We start from the raw sequence: 10,915 nt of genomic DNA, 5'->3' as shown, positions 1-10,915 counted from the left end.
TTTGTAGAAGACTCGACTAGGGTTGAGGATTGTCATTGAGACGCGACGGATGACTCTGCGTGATTTGCAGCAGCGGCACCACACCAACGACAGCGGGTTGCGATGAGCAATCGGCTGTGGTGCGCGTGCGGGCAGGGGTGTGATGAGACCCATAGGCGATGGTACGGGTGGCGACTTGGCGCATATCTGGTTGTTGCTTGCTGAAGAGCAGGTGGACGAGCAGCCAGCGGACATGGTTACTGCGGCTAGAGCTTCTGATGCTAGGCAGAGTAAGTAGAGAAGAGGAGAAGTGAACATTGTATATGTCAGTTTCATTACTTGCACCATATATAGTCATAGTCTAGGTTTGGATTTGAACTAGCTACAGGTGCACGTCTCTCTTTTTTCTAAAACTCAGCAACGTCTCTTTACTGGTACACTAGCTTGTTCTGTACGCCTTCTCAAGTCTTTGATTTTCTTTCCCTTTTTTGCGAGGAATGAAGGAGGACAAAATTGAGAGTTCCTGGGCTCGAACCCAAGACCTTTCGGTTGAAAACCAAGGTGCTAGTCACTTATGGGGAGAACGTTTCCTGGGAGGAGGACGGCAGATGAACGCATTTTCCTCGCAGTTTTAGTTGCAACACAAGATCGAACGGTCGTAGTTTCAGGAATGTTATCAGGCGAACGAGCCCAGTTTTTCTTTTCTTCCTATATATAAAAAAGTATGCTACTTGGTGTCGGCTTAGTCAACAAACGATTGTGCCAACCTTGACCATTGGATTGACATTCAATGTCTATCGTGTTTCTTCAGTCTCTTCTTCCTCGAGCCGCCAAAGCCAAACCAGCGCTGGCGGGACCGCCTGCTCCCGCCTCCCATGGTTGGTTGTGCTGCCGCGCACGCATCGTGGCCACATCGCACCCTAAACCTCTGTGCATCTTCCCCGGCTCCTGTTCGTTCCCGTCCAAGGCCTCACCATCGTACTCCGCCTTGGTTCGCTCGCCACGGCGCCGCCCTCCGGTGTTGTCAACATGGTCAACAACCGAGAGGAATAAGGAGATGGATGTACATGGTGAGGATGATAGTAGGGACCCAGCAACGCGCGCTGTAATTTTGTTTTTTCGAGACGGAGAAGGGTATCAACTGGGTTGTGCGGGACCTATGGCCCGTCTAGTCCAGGCTTTTATTTCATATGTTTAGCACATGATCAGCCCAGATTGTTTTTTTCCTTTCTGAAAATGGATAGCCAACTATTTTGTTTTTTGCAGAGTAACCAACGAAGGCCTACTTGCTTTTCTACCCCCTGCTGGGCCGGAAATCTTTCAAGACGAGGAGGGATGCATTTTGCCAAGAAAATGGGCTATAAGTAATAAGAAATGGGCTATAAGTAATAATAAATGGGCTGTAAAATGAAAAAATACAACAAACAAGCAATTAGTTCCAAATACTTTTTTCTTTCGGATTTTGATATTTTAAATTTCATTGTTTTTGTGCGGGTAAAATTTCATTGAAGTTAAATTAAGGTATATTTAGATTTAAAATTAATTTGAATCTGGCTAGAAATTTTGGGCTATATGTTGTTTGGGACAGATTTGGAGGCTGACTTGTGGGTCTACTAGATTGACGTGTACGAAAGGCTTTGTCAACTTAGTCCACAAACGATTCTAGCAGCAGTTACCGTTGGATGTTAATCCAACGGCCGTGCTGCTTCTTCAATATCTGATCTTCTTGCTCCGGCCGCCCAAACCAGCGCCAGTGTGACTGCCTGCTCCCGCCTCCCATGGCCGGCTGTGCTGCCGCACAGGCCGCACCGCCCCATCCTACTTCATTGTTGGCCAGGCCATTCCTCCACTCACCCACGCCTTCTGTTATTTTCCGGCAACGGCAGCCGGACCAGTGAACCCTTGTACTCCCCACCGTGTGGGCAACCATTGTCGAGTCTTCCCTAGCTCCATGTCGTCCCTTCCTAGGCCTCGCCGTCGTCCACCGCCATGGTGCCCTTGGCGCGGCCTGGTCAACATGGTCAACAAACTACATCCATCGGACGTGGACTTTACGTGGAGAGGCTGACAGCTGGGTCCACGGCCGCACACAAGAAAATGCCTCCTTATTACGCGCAAAATAATGATTCCTCCACCTGACAGCTGGGACCCACCGGAAGGGCCTCTGTATTTCGTGAAAAAAACATTTCCCCCGCTGACAGGTCGGACCCACTAGCTATATCTTCGCACGCAAGGAAGTGCCTCCTTATTACGCATAAAAAATGAATACCCCCTGCTAGCTGGGACCCACTATAGTGGGAGGCTGACTTGTGGGCCAACTAAGTTGACGGGGACGGAGGGCTTTGTCAACTTAGTCAATATTAATGATTCTAGCTCCAGTGACCGTACGATGTCCATCCAACGGCCGTAGTGCTTCTTCAACATCTGGTCTTCTTGCTCCAGCCGCCCAAACCAGCGCCGGTCGTTCCGCGTGCTCCTGCCTCCCGTGGCCGGTTGTGATGCCACGGAGGCCTCACCGCTCCCTACTACTACCACCGCTGGCCAGGCCATCCCTCTACTCACCCACACCCCCTGCTATTCTGCGGCGACAGCCTCACACCGCAGCCGAACCAGTGAACCCTCCTACTCCTCTCCGCGCTGGCTTCCGCTGCCGCGTCTTCCCCGGCTCCGTGTTGTCCCCTTCCTAGGCCTCGCCATCTTCCACCGCCCTGGTGCTCTCGGCGCGGCGTGGTCAACATGGTCAAGGAACGACTTCCATCGGAAGAGTACTATACGTGGAGAGACTGACAGCTGGGTCCACGACGGCCGCAAGGAAGTGCCTCCTTATTACACGCAAAATAGTTATTTCTCCACCTGACAGCAGGGACCCACCAGACGGGCCACCGTATTTCACGAAAAAAATGTTTCCCCCATGACTGCTGGGACCCACCTGCTACATCTTCGCACGCAAGGAAGTGCGTCCGGGAAAAAAAATGATTCGCCCCCCTGACAGCTGGGACCCACCAGCTACATCTTCGCACGCAAGGAAGTGCCTGACAGTCGGGACCCACCTGGTCGAAGCATACGTAGCGTTGTCATTTTGGTCACGAACGTGTACGTATATACTGGTCGATGTAGAGGCGTGCACGTGTCGTAGTAGAGGCGCGCACGTAGCATGTCCACGTACGTACGACGGCCAGGGTGCAAGAAAGTAAATACGGCCACGTACGTACATATGGGCGGGGTCTCGAACGCCTACTCGCGCATACGTACGGCCAGGGCTCGTGTACATGGCTGGGTTGGAACGGAGAAACTACGTCATCGTCGTGTTCATGGGGACCCAACCGGCTGGGTCGGAACAGAATGCATCGTCATGTTCATCGGGAGGGCTTGGATGGAACAGGCGATGGAAACAAGGCCTGGTGTACCATAGAATGGAGGAAACGGCCTTGTGTTCGACCGACCATGTTCGAAACGGGATCCTGTTCATTGGGAGGGGTCTGGCGTACCGCAAAACGTAGGAAACGGACTTGTGTTGGACCTCCTATGGTCGAAACGGGGTCCTGTTGATCGGGAGGGGTGTGGCGTACCGCAAAACGGTGGAAACGGACTTGTGCTGGAGCGCTACGGTCAAAACGGGGGTCCTGTTCATCGGGAGGGGTGTGGCGTACCGCAAAACAGGACTCCATGGGATACTGTTCATCTCCACCGTCGACCTCCTCCAGCCTCCACGGGCTACTGTTCATCCACCGTCGACCTCCTCCAGCCTCCACCTGCGACTGTTCATCCACGGGCTCCTATTCATCCAGCCTCCACCGTGTGCTCCTCCACCGGCTACTGTTCAACCACCCCTTTCCACGGGCTCCTGTTAAACCACCCCTCCACGGGCTACTGTTCATCCACCCCTCCACCGTCTACTGTTCATCTAGCCCTCCATGGGATCTACATGATAGATTGTAAAGACAATTTTAGACTAAGTTCATGACAATTAAGTTCATCTAATCAAATTATTTAATGAATTTCCACTCTGATATGACCATATGTAAAACAACAATGCATGTTGCTTATACGGTAGCTGACGCTGTTGTAGTTGAAGAAGACAAGGATGATACGGCCGCTGTGACAGTTCATGTCGACGGTGTACATGTTGCAAGGGTTTTGCTTAAGTCTTGGCCGAAGTACCAAGGAGTGCTTTCATATTTGCATGCATCGGGCAATCAAAAAGGTGGCATGCATGCCAGTAGGTCCAGCCAAAAATCAATTAGATGCTACCATGTTTTGTACCACGTACATGTGCATGAGTCTGTTTCAGATTTAAAAGGAATACATCACGTTGGTTATTTCTTTGGGAGACTATGGCCACCGGACCAATCAAGCATTGGACCCAGCAAGAAGTTTCTCACGTTGAAGCGATGGTGTTTAAAGGAATCAGGATGGGGGCCACCAGCTAGCAAAATCAAATTAACTAGCGTTCTTCAAGTAGGAGATATAAACTTTATTTTTAGCAGGTGTTTTTGGTGCATGCCGAGATGTAAAAGGCAATTTAGTTTAAACCAAGTAAGTGTCCAGAATTCTTGGGAAAGCTCGTGTGCGTTAATCCTTGTTAGTTGGGTCAGCTATACTAGTAGTACTAGTATACATAGGCATAGTACGGCCATGTAAAAGCATGTTATATTTTTATGAATAGACATGATGTGTTTTTAGGCTAAATACCCGTATCGAGTTTTGGGGGAAGCTGTCTAAAAATCCCTAAGTTTTGGAGGAAGCTTTAGAAAAACTCTATGTTGGGATTTCTATGTGAGAAAACTGTTTTGCGTGTGACTACCGTCGTCGAGATTGGTTTTCTCGTGCTGAGCCGCAAGGTTCAAACCCTTTATTTCGTGTACATCGCGTGCGTGGGCGAGAGGTTGGTACTATTGGTGGTGGAGTGTCGTGAAAGATCGGGCCGTAACAACAGATCGGATCTCGCCTACGAGGTTCGGTTTATATCAGGTGGTATTCAGAGCATCAGGTTGTTCACGACACTATGGAGAAGATGGAAAGTGCATCGTTATTCAGTAAGTGAAGCTATGGATTTCAGTTGGAGGAGGAAGGCTGTTGGACTGGGCTTTTTCACGGCAGCGTGGTGGTGAGAGAAAGATCATGTGCCATGACCATCGATCACATGAATTTGATCAACGCTGCAAGCATCAAGATGGTGGAGAAGTTGGATCTACCGATGCCACCACGAGCATGATCGTACTTGTTTCATTGGGGTCATGAAGAGCTCACCGTGACGCACCAAATCAAGGTATCGTTTTTGTTGGGAAATTATTTTTGCGAGGTTTTATGCGACGTGATTTCGACACCTATGATTTCATGTCACTTGTTATTGGGCGGGCCATGGTATAAAGAGCATGATGTTACGTATGATTGCAAAACACATAGATATACTGTCAAGAAGGGTAAGAAGTGTAGCCTCGTGCCAATGGGTGAGGAACGCTATATTTCTTGGAGGAAAGAACATCTTGAGAAGATAAAAGAGCAGGAAGAAGAAGAGAATAAGGTCGAAGTTGCTAAAATTTTTGCGGTTCTTATTCAATCAAGTGAGGAAGAGGTCACCTCAAAACCGAGGACGGTTTTGCTTCAAGGGGGAGAGAATGATATGACCATATGTAAAACAACAATTCCTGCTGCTTATATGGCGGCTGACGCTGTTGTAGTTGAAGAAAAGAAGACAAGGATGATATGACCGCTGTGACAGTTCATGTCGACGGTGTACATGTTGCAAGGGTTTTGCTTAAGTCTTGGCCGAAGTACCAAGAAGTGCTTTCATTTTTGCATGCATCGGGCAATCAAACAGGTGGCATGCATGCCATTAGGTCGAGCGAAAAATCAATTAGATGCTACCATGTTTTGTACCACGTACATGTGCATGAGTCTGTTTCAGAAAAAGGAGTACATCACGTTGGTTATTTATTTGTGGGACTACGGCCACCGGACCAATCAAGCATTGGACCCAGCAAGAAGTTTCTCATGTTGAAGCGATGGTATTTAAAGGAATCAGGATGGGGGCCACCAGCTAGCAAAATCAAATTAACTAGCATTCAAGTAGGAGATATAAACTTTATTTTTAGCAGGTCTTTTTGGTGCATGCCAAGATGTAAAAGGCAATTTAGTTTAAACCAAATAAGAGTCCAAAATTCTTGGGAAAGCTCATGTGCGTTAATCCTTGTTAGTTGGGTCAGCTATACTAGTAGTACTAGTATAAACTAGTGGAGCCGTTGCGCCAAATGGCGCAGAGACCCACTGAAGCCATGTACACATTGAAAAGAAAATCCATGATTTAGTTGATTTAGTCGTGGGCAAGCACATATGGAAACAAATTTAACGCTCGTTCTACCAAATGAGGCAAAGTCCTATTTGAAATCATGAGTGCTTTAAAAATGTTCTACTTGTTGATAAAATTAGGATTTAGCAACCACATGGGATGCCAATGCCACAGTCATATTTCAAACCCGAAGTGTTTTGAAAATGTTTGTCTTTGTCGATAAAATTGAGTTTTATGAACCACTGAAGTACTAATTCAAACCCTTTAAAAAACCCTTAGATGCCGAATGACGCAAAAAGTTCCAATTTAGACCAAGAATTAGCTAACATGTTTCACGTTTATCCTTTACATATAAGTGTTAGATACACTTTCATTGCACATACAAATTTTCAAGCTTACAAACAACAATATATTCAAAAGAAATAACTTGATAGGAAATTATGTCTATTGCTAAACCACAACGACAACATTAATATAATTTATATGACTAAGTCATACTTCCATAATACAAAATCAAGTAACTTGTTATGAAATTATGCATACCGCTAAATCACAACTTGACAACAATAATGTAAATATATATATATATGACTAAGTCGTACTTACATAATACAAAATCAAGTAACTTGATAGGACATTATGCCTATTGCTGAACAACAACTTGACAACATTAATGTAATATATATGACCAAGTCATACTTCCATAATACGAAGTAACATGGATTCCACAAAAAGGTTTAGCTTCAGAGCAGAATACTGATCTATCTTTGTCTTTGTATCTTTTTTCTTCTCCGAACTTGACTGTGATGCCTTTCTCTTATTCATTCTTGACCAACAATTCTCAAACCATCATATTTACCTTTTTATTCCATAAGAAATCTGCAATCTTCACCCATATCGTCAGCAAGTTTATGAAGGAAAGAAAGCACAATAACTGGATTGTTGCTTGTTCAATTTCAAGTTAGCATTTCTAGACTATTATGGTAATTAAAGCTCATATATGCTTCCAAAAGCAAAGCTAAGAATGACATACACAGTACTGTAACAGGGAAAGTAGGAAAATTAAAATATATACTCTGAAACATATTGCAGAAAGAGAAGCGTGAAGCACACTTCCTAGAAATTTGAACACAAGTGAACATTCATTTTTGTTGAGCCTACTATTTATCTATGGAGGAGCATGGATAAGAAAAGACATAAATTTAGAAAATATATGCAAATTCACATATATTTTCTAAAATACAATGGAAATGTGTTGGTCCACTGGTCTATCAGGACAGTTTATTCTCATATTCCAGGGAATATGAAATTCATACAAAAATAAAACACGTGACATAGGTGGGGAACGTCTTTAAGGAAAAACAAGTAACTAATCAAGAAAGAAGTTTGCTCATTCAATTTTTCTGCAGTAAACATTGCGATGGCACACAACGGCAAGGCAACAAATTGGAAATTTAACAGCTCCACGCGATTTGAGTAGTCCAAACAGAACCTTCGCATATGTACATAGGTAGCCATATGGAGCATAACCATATGTAAAAAGGCAATCCTAGGAACACTTCGTTTCAAAAAAGCGAGTCAGGCAGCTAATAGTTTGGATAATAAAACCTCTATAGATAGTAGAAAACAACTTCCAACAATTCAACTGTACAGACTAAAAAGTTCACCAGGAAATGAGAAGAGCCGGCAAAATATATTAAGTTACAGAAGAAGCATCTGAAATACAATAGTGGCTAGTTTGGCATGAAACCTGCATATATTCGAGTGCAATTCACATCCTTTAGGCCATCGTTCTCACGCACTTTTACCAAGTACTCCCTCCGTCCGGAAAAACTTGTCTCAAGCTTATCTTTCAAATGGATGTATCTAGCACTTACTTGGTGCTAGATACATGTATTTGAGGGACAAGTTTTTTCAGACGGAGGGAGCAAGTAGAAAGCATATACAGAGTATGAAAAGGTGATACAGATTACACAACAAATAGTAGTTTCAGAGATTTAGAAGGCCGTCCAGTTTTGCATAGTATGTAAATGGGATCAGTATGCTTTCACCTATGTAGAACTGGACGGCGTACTACTTATTTCAGAGTCAACACATATTTCGATCTCTAAAAGAAACCTGACATGAATCATCTGCTACTCTAGAAATCAAATTTATCATGGCTAACCAACATGGAATGATAGAAGAATAACAAACCATCACTAACGTGTGGCATCTGAATTTCTGGCTAAACTAACGTGTAAATATTTGGCAGATATAGACTATAGTGCCAACCATAAAGTGTTATTGCAAAAGCAAGGAAGGTTATTGTAGCTAGATAAATGACTCGCTTCAAGTAGACTGCCAAATTTTCATTAGAAAGTGCATGCCTACTGATAGAACATCTCGGTGAATCACAGTGAGAATGGAAGGCCTTGAGAAATGCAAAAAGGCAAGATAAAATTCAGACATTGGCATACAGAGAAACTAATAGGAAAACATGCACCGTCAATCACACACCATAAGGTCAGCTGCTGGACAGTAGCTGAGCTGCAGTAGATGGTTACCAAGAAATGAACAGAGGGGCAATCTCTACAAAATAACCATGAGAGCACCAAACTATCTGCAAACATGAAGACCCTTGCTTGGATTAGACAGGACGACTACTCCATGATAATCAAAACAAAAAGATGGGATTTAAATTTATAGAGCAATGCTAGGAAGATATTGTCTTGAAGAAAGGAAGGTAAGAAAACAATAAAGCAAGTGATGAACCTGCAAAAATATCCTCCAAGTTTTGCTTGAAAATCCATCGAATATATCCTTGATCGCATATTTGTCTCTGTCGAGGTAGTGACTCTACGGGAAGGTTATCCAGAAAACAGAGTAAAGTTGTTTTTCCTTTTTGAGAGCTCGATAGCAAACCTGCAATGCATAAAAAAGGGATTAGAATTGATAAGAAAAGAAATCCCTGCTATTTTATCGACGAAGAACATACTTCCATCAACAAAAATGAAAAAACATTGAAATTTGATGGTGTAAGGAACCTGCAGTGATATACTGAGCCATAAACTACTTTGCAATGATACATTGAACCATAAACCTGAGGCTCTACTTTGATGCTAATAAATTTATAACTGGGGAAGTAGGAAAATTAAATCATATACTCTAAAACATATTGCAGAAACAGAAGCGTGATGCACACTTCCTTGAAATTTGAACACAAATGAACATTCATTTCAGTTAACACTACTATTTATCTACGGGGGAGCATGGATAAGAAAAGAAAAAAAACAGAAAATGTATGCAAATTCACATATACTTTTCAAAAGTCCCATGGAAATGTGTTGGTCCGCTGGTCTATCAGGACGATGTATTCTCATATTCTAGGGAATATGAAATTCATACAAAAAGAAAACATGGGACATAGATGGGGAATGTCTTTGAGGAAAAGCAAGTAACTAATCAAGAAAGAAGCTCGCTCATTCCATTTTCCTGGAGTAAACATTGCGAAGTACCCAGCTATTGAAGTTCCCAGCTAGTACTTAGCATTTGACAATAGGACAGATTATTACCAGACTATACAAGCACCAACTTACATGTATGAGGCTCTATTAAGTAAACATGATTGAAGGGTGAAATATCAACAGATGAAGCACCGACTTACATGTATGAGGCTCTATTAAGTAAACATGATTGAAGGGTGAAATTATCAACAGATCAAGCAGATCGAATCTCCAAAATAAATAGTTGAATAAACATGACCTGAATTTACAATTCAGAATGTTCGGCGTCTCACTATATGGTAAGCAGAGTATTTACTTTCGATCTTTTCATGATCACAGGCGCAAGGACTGTACACACAATTGGTTCCGACATTAGCTCTTTGCAGCATACTGGTACACAAATTACGTAAGTAAAACATCAATAGTTCTGTGTAATCCCAATGTAGAGATGAAAAACTGAACCACCATGACAGTACGTAGGAAAGAGCAAACCTTGAGCAGGAGAACAAAGAAACAACATCGCTGCATGATCGTCTGTCCCCATCTCATCTCCACCACACTTCCTCTCTGCAGCCCGATTGACAGCGTCGGATTCAGAAAGTTCTGTGATCACAAGATTCACAATAGATCAAAGTACATCTAAGAATACATACAGCATATAGAGGCGTTTAGGCTACACAATTCTTGCATAGATGGGTAGGGAAGAGAGAGAAATAGATCATGAGCGGAGGGGAAAGAAGGACTGAGGAAGCTCATCCTGATATGCGCCCTATACAGAAACAATGCAACCTACACACGCACAAGGCATTGTTGCATCTTAACAAGGACTGTCATGATATAGAGATGAGCAAACATCATTTAGTTTTCCAGCGATCAAATAAGCTTGTACATAAAAGGAGTTTTATATTTAAAATAAAAGGCTGCCGTATATGATCGTAAACATGACAATCTGAATTAAATGCATAATGCATTTGTGCAGTTTAAAAGGACTAGTAGCTTCCCCAATTTCGCTGGTCAATGCACCAAAACCTGGACACATTAACTCTTCGTCTATGAATGAGAACAACAATCTTAAGCAGTGAACTCAACGACCCACGTATTGTTCCTCCGACCTACAACAGCAAGCTAAATAACACCTAGGTCATCTCATCACAAAAGAATG

At 43.4% G+C, this 10,915-nt stretch overlaps 1 pseudogene; it reads right to left on the bottom strand.

Annotated features, from left to right (window-relative positions):
- Nucleotides 1-6,825: 6,825 nt before the first annotated feature.
- Nucleotides 6,826-10,915, bottom strand: part of LOC119295163 — a 5,626-nt pseudogene continuing 1,536 nt past the window's right edge.

This window comes from Triticum dicoccoides, chromosome 4B (assembly GCF_002162155.2).
Source record: "Triticum dicoccoides isolate Atlit2015 ecotype Zavitan chromosome 4B, WEW_v2.0, whole genome shotgun sequence".
NCBI lineage: Eukaryota > Viridiplantae > Streptophyta > Magnoliopsida > Poales > Poaceae > Triticum > Triticum dicoccoides.
This window is presented reverse-complemented; position numbering and strand designations above follow the sequence as displayed.